This window comes from Lissotriton vulgaris, chromosome 9, assembly GCF_964263255.1.
Source record: "Lissotriton vulgaris chromosome 9, aLisVul1.2, whole genome shotgun sequence".
In the NCBI taxonomy this organism is placed as follows: Eukaryota; Metazoa; Chordata; class Amphibia; order Caudata; family Salamandridae; genus Lissotriton; species Lissotriton vulgaris.
In genome coordinates this window covers 41,447,734-41,474,202 of record NC_141697.1, presented here as the reverse complement: position 1 = coordinate 41,474,202, position 26,469 = coordinate 41,447,734, and the positions used below count along the sequence as shown (strand labels likewise).

Sequence of the window (26,469 nt, the reverse complement as noted above, 5' to 3'; positions counted from 1 at the left end):
GGTTTTGGGAGAAAACTCGATGGAGAAGGAGAGATTTTCACAGTCCTCAATGTCTTCCACTGAATGGCGGCAGACATAGCTTTCTTTGTAGATGATCGCGAGGCCACCACCTCTGCCCAGTGGTCGATCAGCCCGCGCTATTTGATATCCCGGAGTGATGGCTTGTGCCAGGTCCGGCTGAGAGTCTTGATTCAGCCAAGTCTCGGTCAAAAAGATGACGTCTGGTGAGTACTCATCTAGAAGGAGGGCGATTTCTAGGCAGTGTTTCACTAAAGACCTGCAGTTGAGTAGAAGCATAGAGTAGTCCACTACCTCAGCTCTGGCTTTGGTGGTTTTGGTGACTAGTTCGGCTTTACACTGCGTGCAATGATGCGAGATCTCCAGGGGGTGCCTTGGGGTACCACAACTGGGAGATATCGGTGGACGTAGCTGATGTAAGAGGCTCGGGCTATATACAAATCTGCCATCTCCATTGGGGCCAGGGGACATAGCCCCTGGGCCCGGCCGGGCGCGGACGAGCGCAGACGAGCTTGCCTTAAGTGCGCCTTCGGCGCGCAGTCGGTGCGCCCGCTGCGCTCGTCCGCTGCGCTTCCTGTGAAAGCACATGTTTTATGGGAGAGGGAGGGGTGTAGGGTAGGGGCGTGGCCTGTCCGAGAGGCGTGTCTCGTGGCTCTGAATGGCGGCGAAGATACGATCAATCACCCGCACCAGCGTTAGATCTGCTGTGCAGGGGGTGAGGCTGCTCAAAGTGAATGGTGCTCCGAGGGGTGGAGGAGGTTCTTTTTAAAATCAAGAATTATCACAACAATTTTAAAAACAATGCTATCTCGCAACTCACGGCTTTCCGCCTCAGGAGGGATCTGTTTCCTGTCTGAGCGCTAGGGATCAGCACACTTTTATCTGTAGCTGGTCAGGAGGGGGCGTGGCCTGTCCGAGAGACGTGTCTCGTGGCTCTGAATGGCGGCGAAAATACGATCAATCGCCCGCACCAGCGTTAGATCCGCTGTGCAGGGGGTGAGGCTGCTCAAAGTGAATGGTGCTCAGAGGGGTGAGTGAGGTTCTTTTTAAAATCAAGAATTATCACAACAATTTAAAAAACAATGCTATATGACCTGTACATTGATGGAGTGCGTCGACTTCCGGTTACTGTATATGGGTTCTGTGGCTGCAGGTGGGCAGAGTGGTATGTGGGTGCCATCTATGCAGCCTATCACGTGAGGGAAGTGTGCCAGTTGATACAAATCAGTCATAGGGCCCAATTCACAGAATGAACTTAAGACTCAATCCTAAACTTACTACTATTTTGGTATTCACAGAATGAACTTACTACTTTTGGTATTCACAGAAGTTAGGATGTTCGCATAAGTTTGTCTTAAGACAAACTTAAGACAGACTTAAGACAGACTTAAGACAGACTTAAGACAAAATCCTAACTTCTGTGAATACCAAAAGTAGTAAGTTCTTTCTGTGAATGCCAAAAGTAGTAAGTGCATTCAGTGAATGCCAAAATAGTAGTAAGTTTAGGATTGAGTCTTAAGTTCATTCTGTGAATCGGGCCCTTGGTCTTTGCAAGTTCCGCAGGTGTGTCAGGGAATGAAATATAATGCTCCATCCTCCGCATCATGGTGTCAAGGAGCCTCCTGAAGAAACGGGACAGGCAGCTCTGGGACACACCACCTACTGCAGCTATCACACTTTGGTAACTCCAAGAGGCAAGCAGGTGTAGGCTACACAGCACCTGCACATGGAGTGGGATGGCGTGCGCCCTTGGTGTTGTGTGCTCCAGGAGTGGGTGCAGGTCCCTGATCAAGTTCAGGATGGTTTGGGGGTGTAGCCTGTACCTTTGAAGTATTTCTGGCTCTGTCAGTTGGAAAAGTGTTATCCTCTGCCTGTACACTTGCTCCTCCCTTAGCCATTCCCTCTCCCCTGCTGCCTGTAGTCTTTGCTGCCTTGCTATGACGTAGAAAGCCGCCATTCTGGTTCCACTGTTGCATTTTGGGGCCTTATTTTTTAGCCTGCACCTGGTCACCACCTGCTTTCAATACATGTTAAATACCGACTCCTAAATACCGAATTTCCTTGAATTCTGTATTTTTCTGGTTTCCTACATCTCCATGGCCATTTTTTACCATTTCTTATTTACCGATTCGGTAAATAAGAATTCGGTAACTGTGGATTCAGTATATTCCGAATCGGAAAAATACAGACTCATATTTTCGGATTTGGAAAAATTTACACTCCTACATCTCATTTTCTGGATACCGGTCGGTAACAGCCAAAATTACCGATTTTCGGCCTTTACCGACCGCTATTGGGCGACCTACATCTGGCTCTTAGTCTTTTTAACTGAAACCTGGACGGACGACACCTCAGTTCCCGACTGGAATGTTGTCATTCCACAGGGCTATGCGTATCTCTCTGAAGACAGAGCAATAGGTAAAGGGGAGGGATAGTGATTATCAATCATGATTATTTTAAAGTACAGATGGAGAAAATTTCTACTCTCCTGGCGGAAGCATTGCACTTCCGCATCAGACTCAATAACTTGCAGTTTTTTCAGGGGATTTTGATATATCGACCACCGGGAACTAGAGGGGCTTTTTCCCTAACTCTTCTGATGTACCTTGAATCTTATGTTGCCCTCTCTCCCTCACCATCCTAGGAGACTTTAATTACCATCTTGAAGCAAATAACAATGTAGATACCACCAGGCTGTTAGATAACCTTGAGGCATTTAACCTCAAACAACTAGTGATAGGATCCACCCATCTGGCTGGTCATACCCTGGATGGGATTTTTATCAGTGACCCAAATATCATTGTTTCATATACACAAGCCTTACCATGGACAGACCATGAGTTCAAGCTAAAGTCTCCAAGGTATTAATTAGACGGTGGGACAAAATCAAAGATGGAGACTTTGAGACTGGGCTTAACTCTTTTCCGAACATTTTAGACTGCGACAACAACAAGGCAGCTCAGCAATTTAATGATTGGCTAACATCAGCAGCGGACAAAGTTGCACCTAAAAAACTAATGACGGTTAAAAGATTTAAAACCTCATCACCATGGTATACCCCAGAACTCAAAACTCTAAAAATTAACTGCAGAAGAGCGGAGCGCCACTGGCGGCAAAACTATGATTGTGAAAAGAAGGCTGTCTACAATCATACTATCTGGTTATATAAAGAAGCAATTATTGCTGCAAAAAACATTTCTTTACAGCAAAAATAAAAGAGGCAGGCAACTCCACTAGGGAGCTGTTTAAATCAGTCAATCTATTGGCTAAGCCACAGCAGGACAAAGCCTTTTAAGCCAGACCAACATTTATGTAACAAAGTGGCGGACTATTTTCAAGGGAAGGCGCTGGAATCAATAATAATTTTCCTAGCCCCGTTAGATCCCAGAACATGCCAGTGCCTAAAATAAGTTCACAATGCAAGCTGACTTGTTTTCAGCCAATGAACAACGGAGAGGTTCAAAAACTCTTACTCTCCATAAAATCTGGGGCACAGATGGATCCTTGCCCTCCTTCTATTATGCACCAATCAGCACATAAGATCTGTAAAAATCTCAACCCCATCCTGAACCAAGTTTTAGCCATGGGCAGCTACCCTACTAGTTGGAAAAAGGCGGCTATTTCTTCTCTTCTAAAGAAACTAAACTTAGATCCTGGTGAGCCCAAAAATGATCGACCTATTGCTGGTCTCCCTATTACTGCAAAGGTATTAGAAAAACAACTCTGTAGAGTGTTAACAGACTATCTTGACGTGAATAACCTGCTAGATATTTCACAGCATGTCTTCCGTCCTCGTCACTCTACTGAATAGGCACTAATTCTTGCAGCTGAACAGATTTGCAGGGCTGTGGACGAAGGAGGAAGGGCGGGCCTCGTACTCCTTGACCTATCAGCCGCGTTTGACACCATAAATCACACTGTCTTGGTGCAGCAGCTGAAGAATATAGGGGTCGGAGGGACTGCCCTTTCCCTACTGTCCTCTTTTCTGGAAGCAAGAGAGCAGAGACTGTTTTGGGGTGGCATGCAGTCAGAGAGTTTTCATCTCCCTTATGGAGTACCACAGGGGTCTGCGCTATTGCCAATCCTGTTTAACCTGTATGTTACTCCTCTGGCCAACTTAGTCAGGAAACACAGATTTGGGCTGGTTACATATGCTGATGACTCTCAGCTCAACATTTCCATAACCAACTAGCCATAGACTACAGCAGCTAGGTTTCATACCTGCCTTACCGACATCATGGCTTGGATGGGTCAGAGTTATCAGAAAATTAATACAGAGAAGACAGAGGTGATGGAGTTTGGGCCAGGCCAACCCCTCTGGAATCAGACCCGGTGGCCGTTAGGGGTCGGAGAAAGCCCTCGCCCAGTTGAAAAGGTTATAAATTTGGGGGTCATTTTCGATAACTAACTTAATTTTAGTGCGCAGTCGAACAGCCTCATTTCCTCGGGTTTCTTTCTTCTAAAAACCTTAAGAAAAATGTTCCTTTTTATACCTCAGGAGCTCCAAAAAACGGTGATGGTAGCTCTTTTTCTATAAAAGTTTGATTACTACAATGCACTGTTTTTGGGAATTGATAAATTTCAATTACAAAAATTGTAGTCCTTGCAAAACGCGGCAGCCAGGCTTCTCTTGGGGTTGCACAGAGGATAACCAACATCAGCCGGTATTAGATCACTCCACTGGCTGCCTATTAAACAGCGCATTGAATTCAAAGTCTTAACTTTGGTGGACCAGCCTTCCAAAAACCCAGCCATTCCCATACAAAAACTTCAAGATATACAAAGAGCAATGGAGCTGCTTTCCGCATGCCAGGGTCCAGCTAAGAATCTTGATGAGGCAAGCAAACGTAAATACCAGTTTTGGGATACACAGCCTGTACCCAAACTTAATGAAGTTATAACTTCTCATGGTGCAATTGAACCAGATAAAGAGAATATCCGTCAAGAGTCTTACTCTTTGCCGCAGGGTTTTATGTGGGACACTTTGGATTTGAGCAATGCTGAAGTGCTAAAAGAACTGTACACATTGTTGAATGAAAATTATGTAGAAGACGACGACAATATGTTCAGATTTGATTATTCACCAGAGTTTCTGCAGTGGGCGCTGCGTCCTCCAGGTTGGCTTCCTCAATGGCACTGTGGAGTTCGTGTAACCTCAAATAAAAAATTAGTTGGGTTTATAAGCGCTATCCCTGCTAACATTCGCATTTACGATAGTTTAAAGAAGATGGTAGAAATTAATTTTCTCTGTGTTCATAAAAAGCTGAGATCAAAGCGAGTGGCCCCAGTTCTGATTCGTGAAATAACAAGAAGAGTAAATCTGGAGGGGATCTTTCAGGCAGTTTATACAGCGGGAGTTGTACTGCCCAAGCCTGTGTCAACCTGCAGGTACTGGCACCGTTCACTAAACCCTAGAAAACTCGTAGAAGTAAAATTTTCTCATCTGAATAGAAATATGACTTTGCAAAGGACAATGAAGCTTTACAGACTGCCAGATGTTGCAAAAACACCTGGATTGAGACCCATGGAAAAGAAAGATATCAAGGCAGTACAGCAGTTACTTAATAATTACTTGAAGCATTTTCATCTTGCTCCCTTCATGGATGAAGAAGAGGTTGCGCACTGGTTGCTACCAAAAGACCAAATTATCGACACATTTGTAGTAGAGAGCTCAAATGGCGTATTGACAGATTTATTTAGTTTCTATACGTTACCATCAACAGTTATGCATCACCCGGTTCATAAAACACTTAAGGCTGCATATTCTTTTTACAACATCCATACAGAGACCCCGCTACTGGACCTAATGAATGATGCACTTATAATAGCTAAGTTGAAAGGATTTGATGTATTTAATGCTCTAGATTTAATGGAGAACAAAACATTCCTGGAAAAACTCAAGTTTGGAATAGGAGATGGCAACTTGCAATACTATTTGTATAACTGGAGATGTCCAAGCATGGAATCTGAAAAGGTCGCCCTGGTTTTACAGTAAGAGTGCATGTGCACCATGGAGACCTGCAGTCAGCATTTGGGTTGGCATTTAGTTGAGAAGCCTTCTGGAATTACAGAACAGAGACTAAAAGCACAACATGAAGGTCACCGAAGACACGGGTGGGAAAGTCAATATGAAGGAAAAACCCAATGTGTTCGTCACTGGACTATTGCTTGGCTACAGACAGAAAGACGACCAGATGCTCTGATTACTTTTTTGGGAATGGATGGGGGATTGGATGCACATTCCATTATTTTTTAAAAATACATAAAGTATTCCGACCCTACACCCTTTCCTCTTGCCGTTCTCTACGTGTGCATAGGGAACTGTAGTGGCGTTTTTATTGATGAACTTCTGTTTTCTGGAGGAACTGCTGCATTTCTATTTATTAAATCTTGGCATGTGCCTATCGATGCAACCAAAATGAAGGCAACGCCCAAAATAGTGTTAGCAATTCACTCTATTTGGGTGACATTTATAGATGATGGTACTTCAAAAAGCGAAACATGGGTATTTGTGCAACTGTGGGGGCGGTAACGCACTGTCTTTGCTAGTGCATTTATGTGCTCACAATCTGCATAAGCAATGCAGCCAAATCAATAAACTGCACACACATTTCTACTGTGAAAAAAAAAAAAAAAAAATTAACTTTGGTACACAAAGCCATAAGTGGTGGGATTGCGGCTGATCTTCAAAATCTTTTCACACCATACACTCCCTCACGTGCCCTCAGATCGGCCACTCAAGGCTTATAGAAACGGTGAAGTTCAAACGAGCTAGATGGGGGGGTAGAGCCATAACACACACTGGTTATGCTGGTTTAAATAATCTCCATTGATCTTTTGTTTCTTTCTTTCTGGTTTTTCATGTAAGAACAATTATATGGTCATCTGTACATTATACAATTGTAATATTTAAAGTTTTATAAATACTGATTTTTCTGGGAAAATATAAAAAAGAAAAAGCAATAATCTCAGGAAATGTATGTCAATTTTGTTAAGCAAAATTACCAAGACTACACTCTGATAATAAAAATGTTGCCCAAGCCTAATAAAAACGGCATAATTCCTCCAAAGACTGCAAGATGCCTTTGGTATCTGGGCCTATGAGGAAACTTCTGATCTAATTGTTTAAATAAAATTACGTGTTCATAGTGAATACAACTTTTTTTTCAATAGTTCAGGGTGCCATGGTACCCCTGTGGAACCCGGAACCGGGAGCAAAACCCACATGGGACTCCCAAACAAACTTTTAATTAGTTCTATAGTTTCTCAGGAGTACAGCAGTACCTATGGGAGGTAAAAAAAAGGATTACAGCAGCCTCTTGAAAGACCATGCCCTTTAGAAACAACCTCAAATTCGTTTTTCTAAGCACCAGTACTAGATTGGTGTTTAACAGAGATAGTTTTCTGTACATGCAAGCCAAAGCCATCATAGCCTAAGAAAGGACTGCAGACCAGCAAACCCCAAGTGAATCTTCCACCATAACTATGCAAGGTTCACTATCAGAAGATGTAGACATTAAGCACTGCTGCAGCACCACAAGTTACAAGACCAGAGAAGGAATCACTGGTGTGGCAGTTGTTTGACCTTCCAGTTTGTAAAAAAAAAAAAAAAAAAGCACACTGGAAGTGATGTGCACTTTGCATCTGAAGGTGCTCCACTAAGGGAAAACTGGCCAATATTCAATGGAAACCACTAGAATTTGGAAGAACCTCAGGGCTATACATCTAAACATCACGGCACATGCATAGAGAAAAATAAACAAACAGTTGAAAAGCAATGGAGATAGTGCTGTAACAAGAAGAGGAACAAAATGATGACAACATACAGCATTTCAGAATGTACTGCAGACAGTCTCATAAAGTTGTAGTCTGTGGTGAAGAAAACAGAAGAATATATTCAAGGGCCATCGAACAGCACCTACACTCAGAGCACAAATGCTTGTGTAAAAAAAAATGAAAGAAGTAATAATAATAATAATATTAATAATTGGATGGCGCTAAAATGATTGATTCTGCGTGGAGTGCAGTTGCTTTTAGTGCAGTTGTGTAGAATGGAGCAGAATTGAGTAAAGTGGAGTGCAGTTGCATGGAGTGGCATTGCATGGGGTGGCGTTGTGTGGAGTGGTGTAGAGTGAAGTGGCGTAGAGTGAAGTGGCATAGAGTAAAGTGGCGTAGAGTGAAGTGGCATATAGTAGAGTGGTGTTGCATGGACTGGCATTGTATTGAGTGGTGATGAGCGTGGTGCCATTGTGTAGAGCTGAGTGGCATGGAATTGTGTAGAGTGGAATGCAGTTGTGTAGAGTGTAGGCCAGTTGCGTGGAGTGAAGCAGAGTGGCGTTGAGTAAAGCAGAGTGAAGTAGGGCAGCATGGCCTTGAGTGGAGTAAAGCAGAATGGCAGGGAGTGGAGTAAATCGGAGTTGAGTAAAGCAGAGTGGAGTTGAGTAAAGCTGAGCTGAGTGGGGTAAAGGAAAGTGGCATGGAGTGGAGTAAAGCAGAGCAGCATGGAGTAAAGCAGAGTGGCATGGAGTAAGCAGAATGGCATGCAGTGGAGTAAAGCAGAGTGGGGTGGAGTAAAACAGAGGGGAGTAAGGAGGAGTAAAGCAGAGTGGAGTGGAGTAAAGTGGAGTGGAGTAAAGCAAAGGGAAGTGGAGTAAAACAGAGTGGAGTAAAGTGGCATGGAGTGGAGTAAAGCAGAGCAGCATGGAGTAAAGCAGAGTGGCATGGAGTAAGCAGAATGGCATGCAGTGGAGTAAAGCAGAGTGGGGTGGAGTAAAACAGAGGGGAGTAAGGAGGAGTAAAGCAGAGTGGAGTGGAGTAAAGTGGAGTGGAGTAAAGCAAAGGGAAGTGGAGTAAAACAGAGTGGAGTAAAATGGCATGGAGTGGATAAAGCTGAGTGACGTGGAATAAAGCAGAGTGACGTGGAGTGGAGTAAAGCAGAGTGACGTGGAATAAAGCTCAGCAGCATGGAGTTAAGCAGAGTAGAGTGGAATGGAGTAAAGCAGAGTGGAGTGGAATGGAGTAAAGCAGAGTGTAATGGAGCAAAGCAGAGCGGCCTGGAGCAAAGCAGAGTGGCATGGAGCAAAGCAGAGTGGCATTGAATGGAGTAAAGCAGAGTGGTGTTGAATGGAGTAAAGCATAGAGGAGTGGAGCAAAGTGGCGTGGAGCAAAGCAGGGTGGAGTAAAGTGGAGTGGAGTAAAGAGGAGTAAAGTAGAGTGGAGTAATGCAGAGTCGAATGGAGTAAAGCAAAGCAGAGCAGAGTTAAGTGGAGCAGAGAGGTGTTGAGTGGAGTATAAGGCAAAGTGGAGTAAAGCAAAGTGGCATTGAGGAGTAGAGTAAAGTAGAGTGGTGTGGAGTAGCATAGTGGCACTGAGTAGGGTGCAGTAAAGCAGATCGAAGAAGAGCAGAGTGGTGTTGAGTGGAGTATTGTGGGATAAAGCAGAATTGTGTGGAGTGGAGTAATGCAGAGTTGCGTGGAGTGAAAAAGAGTGGAGTAAAGCATAGTGGCGTTGAGTGGAGTGGCGTGGAGTAAATCGGAGTGAAGTAAGGTAGAGTGGCGTGGAGTAAAGCAGAGCGGCATGGAGTAAAGTAGAGTGGTGCGTTAACACACAATTGGTACTTCTTGTTCTTGCTTACAAGATGCAAGACTTGCAGTAACTGCGCCTCTTTTACTGCCAGCCTTGATTCTGGTAAGCAAGAACTACAAGTGCAAAGTGTGTGTTTACGCACCACTTGCAGGTTTTCAAAACAAAAATGAATGGCATTGTTATCTACAATGCCAATAGCTCAAAAATATTAGCGCCCTTTCGCTCTTGAACATTTTTGTTTTTCATTTTAGATTGTGAAAGGTGGCTCCCGCACCTTAACACACCCATTAACAATTTCAGCACAGATCTTCCTCCTAGGGCCAGAGATACATCCTCAAATTCTTGGCTACATCCTTTGGCCAACCACAGGATCATTGGAGATGCTCAGTGTCATAATGCAAGTCACGTTTTAGTAAATACTGGCAAGAAATATGTGACATAAGAAATATGTTTGATGGAGCTCTACTTCAGCCCTCCCTACTGGAGGTCTGGTCTCGGAGTCCCTACGTCCATACCTGTGCAGTAGAGACATCATGCAAAGAGTGTAGAGCTGAAAATGTCTTATTTCAACGGCATTAACCCTAAAATGCGTATAGTGGTGATTTAAATAATACGTAGAGATAAAGTTAGGCCTATTGTCTCCAGCATTCTTTGTTGTACTGGTGGCCATATATAGTCAACTATCTAATCAGAATAAAACTTTTAGTTTTCACTTGGTGTAGTGTATGTAACATTATTTGTAAACAAGGTAACATTTATTATTTAAGTACACACTGCATGATAATTATAGAATGCAATTATTTGTACGCCACAATATCCCAAGCTACTTTATTTATGTTGAGAAACATATATATTTGCGGTTTCCAAAGGAAGGATGGCGTTCCAAAATGTATTTCCATCCTCCTATGAATGCATCTTTCCTTAAATACAAATAAGAAACTTAATTTGATCATTGTTGGCGTGATTTGGATTTAGATCCCCATGTTGCTGGTATTGCCCAAGCCTGTGGCATCTGGACTTCTCACTGTCCTCATCACAATTGGGTTGGGACTCGTACCCTTATTCCTCATAGTAATGCTGTCCTCACACCCACCCCGACTAGTTCACCCGATTCCCATTCTATCTCCATTGTTTACCTTAACACTCGCTCGCTTCCCAAACACCAATTGGAAGTGTTTCAATTGTTGGACAATGGCAACATCGATATTTTGCTTCTCTCTGAAACTTGGTTACACGAGGACTCTTCCCCCGCTATCCTCGCTGCTATTCCCTTGGGATTTTATATCCTCCAGTCCAACAGGTCAACGGGTAGATCGGGTGGTGGAGTAGCTGCTATTATTCGTTCTCAATTCCATTTCACAACTTTGATAAATACTCCCATCCTAAATTCTGATATTCTTACCTTGAAATTCATGTCCCGTAAACATTCCTTTATCTGTGTCCTAGTTTACCGCCCCCCTGTTAATATGCCCCTTTTTTCTTCCCATTTTGGTGATCTCATTTCTCAGTTAGTTATTAATTCTGCTAGAATTTTGATTATAGGTGACTTCAACTACTGGCCATCAGACTCTGAGGAAAGTGGCCTGTCGGTTGAATTCACAGATCTATTATGTGGCCTGAACTGTCAGCAGCACATTTCTGTAGCGACTCATAATAAAGGCCACACTCTTGACCAGGTATGGACGGCAAACCTGGATATTTCCCCCCCCCCTCAGTTTATCCTTGCACTTGGTCTGATCATTTTTTTATTTCTTTTTTATTAAAATCCTCCCCGCCCATTCGTCCCCTACCGGTGTCTAATTTCACGGCACGAAACTGGAAGCAGGCTGATACCTCCCACTTTCATCACATCTTGTCAACCACACTCCCTAGCGACACCACTGATATCAACATACAAACCGCTATCCTCGATCAATGGCTGACACAAGCTAGTGATGTGGTTGCCCCTGTGAAAACTATTAGAACTAAACGCCCACATGACGCTCAGCGCTGGTTTACTGATCAACTAAAACTGGACAAATTAGTCCTTAGACAAGCTGAGCGTCGGTGGAGACGAAATTATGACCCCTCATTAAGGACCACTTATATGGATTTATTAAAATTGTATAAGAAGTCTATTATATTGGCTAAATCTTCTTACTATTCCCAGAAAATTATCAGCTCAGCTTCAAAAACCAAGGACACTTTTTCCATTGTAGCTGAACTTTCTCTTCCGGATCGCGTTACTATCCAGCCCCAACCCTCACAGGCTCTTTGCGACTCCCTCAATCTATTTTTTATTGACAAAATCACAACTATTAAAAATAACATTCCCCCCCCTTCCTCACCTAATGTTTGTGTTTTACCCCCCACGAATCCTTGTTGCCTGCACGAATTTCCTCCTATCTCTCAGTCTGAGTTCATTTCTTTATTACACATAGTAAGCTCTGGCTCCCCCAATGACTGTTGCCCTCCCCAAATTTTGAAAGATGCTTTCTTGGCCTGTCCAGGTCCCCCATTAGACCTTCTTAACTACTCTCTCGCTACAGGCTCTGTCCCCAATGCTTTCAAAAAAGCTATTGTAGTACCCATTCTCAAAAAACCAGGTTCTGACCCAACTGTTTTGGGCAATTATCGACCCATCTCCCTCCTCCCCTATCTGGGGAAGGTGTTGGAGACCCATGTCACCCGTTGTCTGAGCGCCTTCATCGAAAAATCTCACTTCCTAGACGACCAGCAGGCCGGTTTTAGACCGGCCCACTCTACGGAAGCGGTCATTGTGGCCGTGATGGATGCGCTGAGACAGGGGGCTGACAAGAACCTGGCCCAGGCCTTGGTGCTACTAGACCTGTCGGCCGCTTTCGACACGGTCGATCATGCTATTTTGATCGACCGTGTAAGAAATGCGGGTATCCGAGGCCTGGCCTTAACCTGGATTGGGTCCTTTCTCCAACAACGTTTTCAATCAGTTCAACTTTCTACCTTCTCTGCTCCCCAATCTTCACTTTCCTGTGGTGTCCCCCAGGGTTCTGCTCTATCGCCCCTTCTGTTTAATCTTTACATGCAACCCCTTTTAGCTTCTCTCCGTCACTCCCCTGTTGCCATCTTCAATTACGCGGACGACCTACAGCTAATCTTTCCTATTGATCCCTCTTCTTCCTCTTGCTTAAATTTTCAATCCATCATGCTCACCATCTCTGAGTGGATGAATTTCAGCCAACTGAAGCTTAACCCCAGCAAGACCGAGTTGGTCTTGATAGGAGGGTCCTCAAACCCTTGGAGTTCCATTTTTTGGCCCCAAGCTCTTGGCCCTCCTCCCTGCCCAGTCAAGTCCGTGAAGAGCCTTGGTGTCATCATTTCAAGTGACCTGTCAATGAGACCTCAAACTAACTCCGTTACCTCGGCCTGCTTTTACCATCTATGAAGAATTGGCAAAATCCATAGGTTCTTATCCACAGAGGCTCTCATACTTGTTATTATGGCCCTTGTCACTTCACGCATTGACTATGCGAACTGCCTGTATGTGGGGATTCCTGCGTATCACCTCCATCGGCTTCAGCTGGTACAAAACCAGGCGGCCAGACTGGTTTTCCAACAGCCAAAGTACCAACACGTCATGCCCCTGCTGAAAAGATTGCATTGGCTCCCGGTCGCTTCCCGCTGTATTTTCAAAATGGGTTGTACTGTTTTCAAATCTCTTTTTGCACTTGCCCCTGTCTTTACCTCTCTTAGTCTCAAACGTCACATCCCCTCAAGGCATCTTAGGTCTTCTACACATAACCTCTTAATCACCCCCAGGTTCAAACGCAAGAAACATGGTGGCTCTTGTTTCTCTTTTCTTGCTCCTTCTACCTGGAATTCTCTCCCTCTCTCAATCTGGCTTACTTCTGACTACACCATCTTCCGCAAATCTCTTAAAACTTATCTCTTTCAGCTAGCTTATGATTAATCTCTTCATCTACACCCGACTGCTCTGTCTTTCCACTCAGTCTCTGAGCGCCATGAAACCAATTGGTGTCCGTGCACGGTAACAAGTTCCTTTAACATAACATAACATAACAGTGTAGTGGGAAAAAACACGGGTGCCTGGTGAAAGGGCTGAAAGAAATGACGAAGTGAGGCAACACAGTGCATTATATCTGGTGAAGAGAGCCCGAGTCTGATAGTCATTCTGTTGTAGAGCATTTTAGAACCCTATTGTGAAATTCCCGATTCATGCCCATATTTAGGTATAAATCACCCTATCCTTATATAGGCATAGAAATCATAACCATATTTAGACTTAGCCTATGCAGTCCAAATACGGCATGGCTACTGCCACTAGTTCCGAAAATCCACAACAATTTCTTGGAAAACCCCGCCTTCAGGAGTCAGGGACTTCCCCTTGCTTGAATATTGATTTGTACAAGAACTCGGAGTTTTCAAAGAACTGAGTCTTTGATGACGTTATTATGTCCAACCTTACGTCAAACTCAGCACCTTCAAGTTATAAATATGCCCACACTTGCCAAGGCAAACACAGGGTGGTTTGGAGCAGTTCGACTATCTACCTACATGACAAAGTTCGCCGCAGCAAGTGCCGAAGGAAGCCGACCCTCTTGCAGACGCACTGAGAGAGACGCTGTCTTTTCTTTTGCCGAGAAATCCAGCTCCAATGTTTCCAAGCTACCCTTGCGGGTTTTTGAGAGAGAGATACCAGACCTCCTACATTCTGAACCAAGGTACGGAGCTGATTAGACCCGTAGAGAATTCTTGGATAAGATTCTTGGCAAAGAATACTGAAACTAAGCTACATCTCACTTACTTCTTCCCTCGTACTAGACCTGGGTTAGGTACACCGGGGTAGGAGAATTTTAGAAGCACCAGTTGAGTACTTTTTAGTCTTTGTTATTTATGTATGTTATTTTATATGGCTTAGAAACCATACCACGCTTTTACAGTATTATTTTATAATACTCTGCGTACTGTACGCATTGTACTTTGCAACTAGTATTACGATTGTAGCAGTTCATTTCTTCTGCATGAGAAAGAAGACTGTTCAATAAATACTTTTATTGAAAATGCCCGTCTCTTTATTTCTCTGCACCTCTGGTGAAACGAAGCACGCACGATTGACTGAGTGAAATAACTATCTATTGTTTCCGCGACTCTAGAGATACATTTCTTATTCTTGGGAAACAAAGTTGTCATGTTTATGCGGTTGTCAGAAACTAATCCCGTCTTGTTTATTCGAGAAAGTTTCTAGTGACCTCTGAGCTAGCTGGGACTCACAATTAAGTCTAATATATTCGATAAAGACCTAGTCGACCTCAGTCCTACGTCTAATCTATAGTATATAATATTCCAATGCGTAGAGCCTATTGGGAATATAGGAACTACACTATATGGCGCCCAACGTTTGATAAGGCACTAATTTAACGCTAGATACTAGAGTAACTCAGTCGTGCTTTTCACACAGACCCCTTTTTCCCGTAAAATACTCCAATAGACATCTGGAGTGGGTAAAAGGATAAAATATCCGCCAAAACTAAGTAGGACGAAAAAATCCTATGTATTCGTTTTTTGGTTTATTCAACGTTGAAGGATACAGTGTTCCAAAAATATTGTGCACCTTATCTTTGTTTCCTTGAAACTTGCTCTGCAAAATTTCGGTCAACAAAATGTCAGAGAGTGACGAGGAAAGAGTTTCTGCAGCAGCAGCAATTGAACTAAAACCTAAACACTACAGGTTTCAATGAGAACGACCCGGATGCTATACACATCCCGGCAAATGTAAGAAAAACTATAACTTACAAACTTATAAATAATGGAGTATCATCGAGAGGTGGTAAAGTAATCTTTGCTATAGAGACACATGAGTATCGGCAGACAGAGATATTCTATTCATGATTTCTGCTTCATGCAGCAAATCCAGTAATACACAAGGTCCACTACTACAAAGTAGAGGAACCTCCAGCGGAATACATTCCTTTCGAGGACATTGAAATTCCATTAACTTACCAAGAGCATCAGCTGTGGTTTAAAGACGTCCTACAACATCACAATCACATTACCAGACTCGGTCCACTAGGTAGACCAGGAGCAACATGGCCGGTACTAGCCAGCTATACACCACATCCTGACATTGAACAAATGACCGGTCCAGAACTGTTACCTCAACTGAAACAGTTAATTAAAATACATAGACAGTTGGCTCAATATGTCATGCGGACTTTAACGGTCAAACCTGCTATAAGGATTCCACAGCACATGCCTCACCAAGGGAACACAAACACAATTACACCACAGACTATACAATTAGTCATTGGTAAATTGCCCGCAAAAGGAAACAAATTCCGTTCTGGTTAACTCAAAAATTTACTCAAATAGAAGCAGTGATTCCTGATAGTACACCTCATGAAAAACACAGAATTCTGACAATCTGTTTACCAATGGGGATTGCACCACACGTGGAGGACTGTGACACTTGGGGTACAGTCTTTGCTTCAATCTACACAAAAACACCATGGGGTCGATTCCGATTCGGGAAAAAGAGCTCCGATTAGCTGTACGGAGCGTTTTTCCTGTACGAATCGTACACCTTCAACGTCCCCGTACGAACAAGCAAGTGCGATCCGAACCCAAAGCGCCACTCCGTACGACTCGTACCAAGCACCATACAACTAGAAAGTACATACAGATTGTATCCGGCTGACGCGGTACGCTACGTCCGAACATAAATAGGCCGCCCTTTCTGAACCAGGAAGTACGATCCATGTCGACGACACTCCATGCAGCTCTTTTGCTACGAGAGCTGAAAACTGCCGTAAAAGCAGAGTCCGGCCCGAACCGCACCCCGGTACGTGACATACACAACATGAACCCCATCGTCCGTGTCATTCCAGTCCTGTACCCCTACGACCACGTACATCAAAACCGACGACGGCGCAGACGGTGAGTACAACGTACCACAACAACTTAAATATACCTGTACGGTGCAGCACACGCCCACATCACCATTGCAATAGCGAAACGTGCCTCATATACGCCATCAATGTCGGAGTACGTTGCGACACATGCACGCGCATATCACCATTGTAGTAGTGTTCCGTGCTGCACATATGCCATCAATGTCAGGGTACGTTGCGCCACACGCCTGCGCATATCACCATTGCAATAGTGATACGTGCCACACATACCCCATTAATGCCGGGGTACGGTGCGCCACACGCCTGCGCATATCACCATTGCAATAGTGATACGTGCCGCACATACGCCATTAATGTCAGGGTACGGTGCGCCACACACTAGCGTATATCAGCATTGCAATAGTGATAAGTGCCGCACACACATCTGTAATGTATGTGTACGATGCATCACATCTGAGTGGTGGGTGCACAGGACACCCAGCAGTTCCTAGACATAGGATGGGGGTGTAGATAAGACTCCCAGCAGTCCCCAAACATAGGAGGGTGGATGGATAGGACTCCCAGCAGTGCCCAGACACAGGAGGAGGGTGTAGATAGGACTCCCAGCAGTGCCTAGACATAGGAAGGGGGTGTAGATAGGACTCCCAGCAGTGCCCATATATAGGAGGTGGTGTAGATAGGACTCCCAGCATTGCCCAGACATAGAAGGGGGGTGTAGATACGACTCCCAGCAGTGCCCAGACATAGAAGGGGGGTGTAGATACGACTCCCAGCAGTGCCCAGACAGTATCGGGGTGGCTGGATAGGACTCCCAGCAGTGCCCAGACATAGGAGGGGTGGCTGGATAGGACTCCCAGCAGTGCCCAGACATAGGAGGGGGTGTAGATATGACTCCCAGCAGTGCCCAGACATAGGAGGGGTGGCTGGATAGGATTCCCAGCAGTGCCCAGACATAGGAGGGGGTGTAAATAGGACTCCCAGCAGTGCTCAGACATAGGAGGGGTGTCTGGATAGGACTCCCAGCAGTGTCCAGACATAGGAGGGGGGTGTAGATAGGACTCCCAGCAGTGCCCGACATAGGAGGGGGATGTAGATATGACTCTCAGCAGTGCCCAGACATAGGAGGGGTGGCTGGATAGAACTCCCAGCAGTGCCCAGACATAGGAGGGGGTGTAGGTAGGACTCCCAGCAGTGCCCAGACAGTATAGGGGGTGGGTGGATAGGACTCCCAGCAGTGCCCAGACATAGGAGGGGTGGCTGGATAGGACTCCCAGCAGTGCCCAGACTTAGGAGGAGGTGTAGATAGGACTCCCAGCAGTGCCCAGACAGTATAGGAGGTGGCTGGATAGGACTCCCAGCAGTGCCCAGACATTGAAGGGGGTGTAGATAGGACTCCCAGCAGTGCCTGGACATAGGAGGGGGTGTAGATAGGACTCCCAGCAGTGCCCAGACATAGGAGGGGTGGCTGGATAAGACTCCTAGCTGTGCCAAGACATAGGAGGGGGTGTAGATAGGATTCCCAGCAGTGCCCAGACATAGGAGGGGGGTGTAGATAGGACTCCCAGCAGTGCCCAGACATAGGAGGGGTGGCTGGATAGGACTCCCAGCAGTGCCCAGACATAGGAAGGGGGTGTAGATAGGACTCCCAGCAGTGCCCAGACAGTATAGGGGGTGGGTGGATAGGACTCCCAGCAGTGCCCAGACATGGGAGGGGGTGTAGATAGGACTCCGAGCAGTGCTCAGTCATAGGGGTGTGCATTTTCAACAGCATACAACAACTACATGCCTGTATGTGTACATCCCTAACCTGTTATGATAGTTGCATATCGACACATCACTCATAGCAGTGACCTACTTCACGTAGAATGGTATCCTGTCACACACTGGGTGACATACCACATGTGGTTTTTTTGTCAGATCCCACATGCATATCCACCCATGTATTTCCTGCCACACACCCCCCTCCATCATGACTCCATAGTGTGTAGTCATGTAAGACCAACAAACAAATGAAGGGGGGAGGAGCCTAGCTCGCAACCGCGATGGCCGCCTGACTCCTCGGCTCCGCTGACCCTTTTGCCATCCTCCCGGTTTCCGCATCATCCTGCCTCCTATCCTGAGTACTGCGCTACAACAGCGGAACGGAAAGGCAAACCCGGTCTCGCCGATGTGTTTCTTTCCTCGATCCCGGCAGTGGAAGCCTCGGGACGCCCTCACCCTTCTGGACGCGGATCTGAGCAGCCCGAGTCTTTGTCCTGCGGAGACGGCCGGCCCTGTACACGAAGACGGCGGCCATTACAGGTCGGATAGAGCTGGCTGCTGTACCCCGTCGGCGGCGCCTGCATTCCTGCACCTGGCACCGCGGATTCTGATCCTGGGCGCCGCCGCTACCGGAGCTACAAAGTATCTGCTCTCCAGCCCCGGCACGGCTCCTCCGCAACATTGTCTCCCCTGACGCCGCTGCGAGCGCCATCTTCTTGCCTGCCCTCGGCTCCTACAGTTATAAACCCAGAGCTGCCGGTGAGGACGTGGGCGTCGGCCCGAGCCATTTCACGACTGTGCCGGGATGGAAACTACTGCCCCTGTGCTCCCAGACTGCTTCCATCGTGCCTCGGCCCGGCAGGGGGCTCGAGGGATTGCTGAGGGCGATGACGAACGACCAGTGGGACTGCCTCTCGTCTGCCATACTCGAGTGTTGGAAGGGGCTGCGTCCCTGCCCTTTGAGGCGCCTTTGCAACTCGGTGACATACTGAGCGCCCTAGTCGACCTCAGGTCCGCCATGCGTACTGCTGCTTGTGAATTGGGGGCTCGGATGGACGCTACTCTGCTTGCTGCCCCCCAGTCTGTCCGCATGCGGGGCACTGCGCCACACCCTACGGCTGCTTTCCATGGTTTCCTCGCCAACGTCGCCATTGGACCGCTGCGGTCGCGAGACCCCATCATTGCTGAGGTGCTGGTGGAAGCACCCCCAAAGGTACGCAAGCTCTCTGGGGTGACGAACTGGCTTGGGAGGCGCCGCAAGACATCACGCCTGGGGGCTTCCTCGGGGACTAATGGCGGACCTCCGTCTCTCATCCTGAAGCGGCCATTACCGTGTGGACTAGCTGCCTTTGGCGGACCATTGTCGTGCTATGGATCTTCTGCTATGATTGGGGACCACATGGCTACGACTTGGATGGACTTTGGCGATCGTCCCCTCATCCGGCTGTGGTCCCTTTGTTTGCTCCCACCTTCCAAGAGGTCTATCGTGCAGCTGGATTGTATCGTTACGCCGCACCGTAGGGGACAGGGTTGAGGATGCCCCCTCCTGAATCAGGACTGTCTCTCTTGTACTGCTGGGTTGTTGACGGACTGCCGGGGATATTGAATATCGGTATTGTACTGGTCTTGGGGTCGGGGTAAGGGCGGCCAGGGAACTGTACGTTAATTGTGTTGAATATATTCCATTGGCCCTCCTCCGGTCTTATGTGAATTGTATTCTTTTTTCTTTCTCCTTTTTTCTTTTCTTTTTCTCCTTCTCAATTTTCTCTTCTCTCACTATATTTCGGGTTATGGGGAGACAAACACTCTGCTAGGGGGGGGGGGTAGGCCGTAGCCTCTGCATGTGTGTAGGGTGGGGGGGTAAATTTTAGTTTGTGTTTCTTTCTATGGTGCCTTTTTGTTATTATATAATTTCTTCTTTTCTAGGCCCGTGTTAGGCATACTGGGGGATGGGTGGTAGCGCGGTATTAGTTGGGATGTTGCGTCCTCTCTAGGGGTGTGCATAAATTGTGGCCATCCTCTGGCTGGAACCTGCATGTTGCGAACTGTACTGACTGGTAAGGGTGTCTATTGTCTAGTCCCACCTACATGGACCTAGTTTTTATTTCTTATTTGTATAAGTACGGAGCAGTATGACCTGATCTTAATGGTTGCGATGAAAACCTTTAAAATTAACCTTCGCTGATCCTGGGACATGGTAATATGGTAATTACAGTGTAATCTTTTAATGCTCGCTTACAATGAGAGATATTACTGTGTCGCCGTAACGCTGCATTGGTGCTTAACTGTTTTCGTGGCCGGCCGGTAGGTTGTAGGCCCGTATTTGTTCTGATTCGATGCACAATAAAGGTTTTCAAAAAAAAAAAAAAAAAACAAATGAAGCACAAATGTACTAATAAATTGTAATGTACATCCCGGACATGATGTGAATGTCCAGGTGGTGAAACATGTACTCCCTCATGGAAGGAAGATGCTACAAAACCCCTAGATACAAAGCACCCAAATGTGTTTTGTGTGCACAAAGTTCTAAGTTTACAATCTGAATCATGAGGTCAAGGTGGATAACATTGTCATGCATAGTGTTAAAAATTATGAGGGACCCCCTTAAGGCAGTACTACACATTACAAACCCAAGCACAGGAAGTAGCATGAATGGCAATGACCAATTATCTGATTACATTTGTGAGCACGCATGGCCATTGCCGAAGGGAATGTACAATCCTAGGGGAAATCCATACAAAAGTCACCACAACAATAGTGCAACTGTCTGTAGTGACGATCTCATGTGACACTGAGGAAGGGACACTCTTTTGGATAATGTCTGTATGCAAACTGCACACACACCAATCTAGATAATGTGCTGCTACATTGGGATAGCACAGAGATACCATGGTCCACCTCATTCCCATCATAAAAATAGACATCTTGCACAATACCAAAACATCAACATTACACCACCTCGTAGGCACACAGCACCTAAAGCAATTGCCTGAAATGCAATAGTTTAGAATGAAAAATAAAATGCTTTATTCGGCGCCATCATGTAAAATAATAAATAAATGAGTCCAGCCTCACAGAAGGCCAATGGCCAGTCCAAAATACTGTTCACAACAGTGGTGATGTTGTGGAGGTTGTCACCCCAAAACTTGCCTGCACATGGTGGAGTCAGAGGTCTGTGGACACATGGGGGGCATCATCGGAGTCAGTGTCCGGCACCGCAGGGCCAGGAGAGGGAAGGGTATGTGTAGTGGGTGCAGGCGGGGAGGATTCCTCCACAGTGCCAGGTGCAGCGCAAAAGGCGGTAACATATTCTGCGCTGCACACTGCTGCCAGTTCTGACAGGCTACCACCTGAACCCGGGGACATAATGGGAGTGGAGGTAGAGGGCTGTGAGTCAGGTGTAGTGTGTCTGTGGGTGGGTGGGTGATGTCTGTACCCTGTCCCTGTGGGTGTGCGTACATCCCCCTGAGATTGGGTGCCTGGAGGTCTGCGTTTAGACTTACGTGTGGGTGTGCTGGATGTTCCTGTTGGGGTGTGTGATCTGGTGCGCCTGCGTGTATGTTGGACAGGTATGGGAGAGGGGTATGTGGATGGGTCAGAAGGAGGGGGGGTTGACGCTGCAGGATGGCAAGTGCTGCCTTCAGTGTTGAGTCTATGGACGACAAACTCTGACGTTGGTCAGACATGTCAGATGACATGCCCTCCATGAATGACAACAACTGTGTCATGATCTTGTTTTGTCCATGGAGGAAAGTCAGCACTGACGCCTGACCAACTTGAATCTGCCGGAGTATGTCCACAGACTCAGCACTGAGGGCAGCAGGGGAGACAGGGGCAGGGGCTGCGGTGCTGGGGACGAAGGAGACACGGGGGCAGCACGGACTGAAGGGGCCCTAGCAACTGGGAGGGTGAAGATGGGTCTGGAGGAGGAGGGGACAGACATAGTCGGTGCAGATGGCACAACACTCCTGCGGCGGAAGCCGGGAGACGCTCGATTTTAAAATTTGAAAACTGTCACTAAATACTTTGTTTTTAACTTGCACTGCACTCTCCTAGTGCATTCTTTCACCCTCTTCTATCACTGAATCGCCGCGCAGCCGATTTTAACGCTGCCACGGCACAGTGATACTCGCCGCCATTTCCCATCCTCAGCCCACAAGCCACGCCCATGGCCCAGAGGCCACGCCCCCCTCATACCGGCTACTTAAAGCGCGCTGACTAAAAGCTCGCATTCAGAGGCACAACACTCCTGAGGCGGAAGCCGGGAGACGCTCGATTTTACAAATTGAAAACTGTCACTAAATACTTTGTTTTTAACTTGCACTGCACTCACCTAGTGCACTCTTTCACCCTCTTCTATCACTGAATCGCCGCGCAGCCGATTTTAACGCTGCCACGGCACAGTGATACTCGCCGCCATTTCCCATCCTCAGCCCACAGGCCACGCCCACGGCCCAGAGGCCACGCCCCCCTCTCATATATAAATGTGCCTTCCCCAGACGCGCAGCGGACGCGCGCTGTGGGCGTGCCACATGCACACCGAAGGCAAGCCCATCTGCGCCCGTCCGCGGCCGACCGGGGCAAGGGGCCACCCCCCCTGCCCGATCACCAAACCAGGTCAGAACCCACAGCCCCCACTCCCTCCGCCAACTAAAGCAGGAAGTAGGGCCACCCTGCCTACATGCATGGGATCCATCCATACAACACCCCGCCTGCAATCAGTGCGGATTTCATTTTTCTACCCCACCCTAAAATTGAACCCACACAATACTCCATGCTCCTGCTCAACTGCAGATCCCTCCCCAAGTACACCACAGAAATTTCTCTACTGATAGAGGAAGCAAACCCAGATATCCTCTTTATCACAGAGACGTGGCTGCAGGAACACTCGGAACCCGATTTGGTACAAACTCTCCCACCGGATACCAAATACTCTGCCTCGACCGCAAAACAGGAATCGGTGGTGGGCTAGCAGTGATCTATAAAACAGGATACGAAGTCACTAGCACTCCCGTCCGTCTCCCAGATAGTGAATGCCTTCCCTTCACCATAAAACTCAGCCCCACACATACCTTTTCTGGTATGCTCATATACCGCCCACCCGGGACGCAAGGACAGTTTCTTTCTAACCTTGCCCCAACAGCTGCAAACCTTGCACGCAGCTCCACTAACTTCACAATCCTGGGTGACCTCAACACCCACCTTGATGACCCTAACGACCCAAACGCTAGAGAACTATCCTCCAGCCTAGGTGCTCTCAAACTACAGCAACTTGTCCTCGGGCCCACTCACCAGAAGGGTCATCTTCTGGACCCCATATTCAGCAACTGCCCTAACCTTCATGTTGGAAACCCTTCACCCCTCCCTGGACCGATCACTTCCTCATCCCTTTCACTTGGACCCGCCTCAACCACCCCCCACCTAAACCCCGACTGTTCAACAGTCACGCAACTGGTCCAAAATCCCCCAGCCGGAATGGCGGGACAACCTAGAGCTTACCACACCCGCCAAAACTCCCAATCCCATCCAGGGCAACGAGAATTACAATAGATGGATCACCAGCTCCTTAGATCTGGTACTTCCACTAAAACGTACCCACCCTAAGCGGGGAAACCCGACAGCCCCATGGTACACTACTGATCTCCGGGAGGCCAAACGCGCCTGCAAACGAATCGAGAGGAAATGGCGTCTCGATTACCTACCAGCGGACAAAACAGCTTACAAAGCAGCTATCAAAAGCTATAAATCTAGCATCAAACTAGCTCAGGCCAAATACTTTGAAGAAAAGATCGACAAGGCAGCTTCTAAACCCAAGGAGATCTACCGGATATCTAAATCCCTCTCGCAACTACCCGAGGCTCCAAAGGAGCACAGCAACACCCAGGTCCACTGCGAGGAGCTAGCAGACTTCTTTTACCGCAAAATAGAAGTCATCAACTCCTCTTTTTCTCAGACCATCACTTAGACCAGCGGCATCGCTGACACAGGCTCTGCGACAGCACGACCAAACTCTCTCAAAAGTATCCTGCCCCTAGAGCTCACCAATCTAGAAAGTATCATGCGACAGGTCAAATCTGGATCTCCTACTGATCCGGCTCCTCCGCGGGTTCTCACCCCGATCACCAGTCAGATCTCACTCACCATTCGGAACCTGCTCAACTCCTCTCTCCATACCGGCATCGTCCTGCCTCTATGGAAGAGAGCAATGGTCAAGGCATTACTAAAGAAACCCAGCCTCGATCAAAACAATCCCTCCAACTACCGACATATCTCCCTTCTACCCTGGCTCAGTAAACTTCTTGAGAAGTATGTCAACTCTCTCCTGACACACTTCTTGGAATCAAACAACATACTTGATTCCACTCAGACAGGTTTTAGGCCCCTTCATGGAACCGAAACTGCCTTGATAGCAGTGACAGAGGAAGCAAGAAGGATCCTAGACAGCGGCGGGTCAGCGGCCATCGTCCTACTCGACCTTAGTGCCGCCTTCGACACTGTAAATCACAATACTCTACTCCAGCGCCTCAGCAGGATAGGAATCTCTGGAGCGGCGCTCACCTGGATGAGATCCTTTCTTACAGATAGATCCTTTCAGGTATTTCAGAAAGACTTCACCTCCTCCAGCAAACCCCTTAACTGCGGAGTGCCTCAGGGCTCCTCCCTGAGCCCCACTCTTTTTAATGTTTACCTCAGCCCTCTGGCTGATGTCGTCCGCCCCTTTGGAGTGAAAATTGTCACCTATGCGGACGACACACAGCTGGTGGTAGCGTTAGATCCACCTCTCAATTCCCACCACAGCTTATATAAATGTTTGGAAGCAGTCGCCGCTTGGATGTTGGGTTCCTGCTTAAAACTAAACGGGGGTAAAACAGAGGTCATGCTCCTGGGAAACAACATCACCAAATCCATCGATACCATCTGGCCCCTCTGCCTAGGCAGTCCCCCGCAACCCAAAGAACAAATCAAGAGTCTCGGCATCTGGCTTGACCGAACTCTCACTTTTAACTACCAAGCAACCAAGCTTGGTGCCACATGCTTTGGGCTTCTAAGGCTATTTCGCAAAATCCTCCCTCTTCTCCCGTTTCACTCAAGACGGATCATGGTACAAGGACTGATTCTATCCCGCCTCGACTGCGGAAACGCCCTATACCTTGGGGCCCCACAGTCCACGCTCAACAGACTCCAAATCATCCAAAACTGCGCCGCCAGGACCCTCCTCGATATCCCTCATCAAGTCTCAGTCAAAGCCCTACTGAAGGATCTCCACTGGCTCCCTGTGAAATCGAGGATCGAATTCAAGAGCATATGTGTTGCTCACCCCTCTTACTGGGGAACAGGTCCTGCTATCAACCGCCCCCTGGTAAATGCCTATCATCCCAATTGCCTCCTCAGATCTGGGACCTCCTATCTAACCACAGTGCCACGAATCAGAAGAGCCAGGTGTGGAGGCCGGTCGCTCTCCTACAACCTAGCCAAAATCTGGAACTCTCTCCCCCTCTCAATCAGATCAGAGCCCAAACTACTTACCTTCCTAAAGCTCCTTAAAACTTGGCTTTTTAATAAAGCATCTGTTTAAAAATTCTTCTAGAAACCTTCTAAGTCTAGCGTACCCCGCTTAGCCTAAACCTCTGCAGCGCTGGGACGCCTCTGGGTAGCCATTGCGCTATATAAATTTTCTTTTCATTTCATTTCAGATGGTGTTGCTGCATATTCCCCCTCCTCCTGGGAGTCCGAAGCCGAGCCGTCCGCATGGTATGAGGTGTCTTGCTCATAACGTCTGGCTGCCTGACTCCCTTCACCCCCTGTGTCACTGCCTCTCTCCGACACCTCAAAGCTGGTGGCACTGTGGCTGGGTCCCTCTGCCTGGTCCGTGCTTGTGTCTCCTCCACTTTCAGGTGATGATGCTGTTGGCAAGGAGAAAGAAAAAATATATATCAGTCACCTGTACACATCAGACATATGATCAATAAATCATTTGCGGGCATTTCTAATCATGGCATGCATCATGAGTCACATGCCACATACCTCAGCACATATTTGAGTCCAGTACAGCGCAATTGTAATAGACACAACGCTCCCTGTATACAAAGATACAAGTAACAGACCAGGCCACAATTTGAATGAGAGTCACAATGATGAGCCAATGTATGTCAACAGCTCAGGTGTTGATACATCACCGTTCTGTTGCCCACTCTGCCACCCCAGTCCATCCATGGTC

The 26,469-nt window shown here is 47.1% G+C and overlaps 1 pseudogene across 1 annotated transcript; it reads left to right on the top strand.

Moving 5' to 3' along the window:
• Positions 1 to 4,751: 4,751 nt before the first annotated feature.
• Positions 4,752 to 6,631, top strand: LOC147689580 (glycylpeptide N-tetradecanoyltransferase 2 pseudogene; annotated as a pseudogene). Its single transcript, XR_015299869.1, has one exon. The product of XR_015299869.1 is annotated as a glycylpeptide N-tetradecanoyltransferase 2 pseudogene (transcript).
• Positions 6,632 to 26,469: the final 19,838 nt, after the last annotated feature.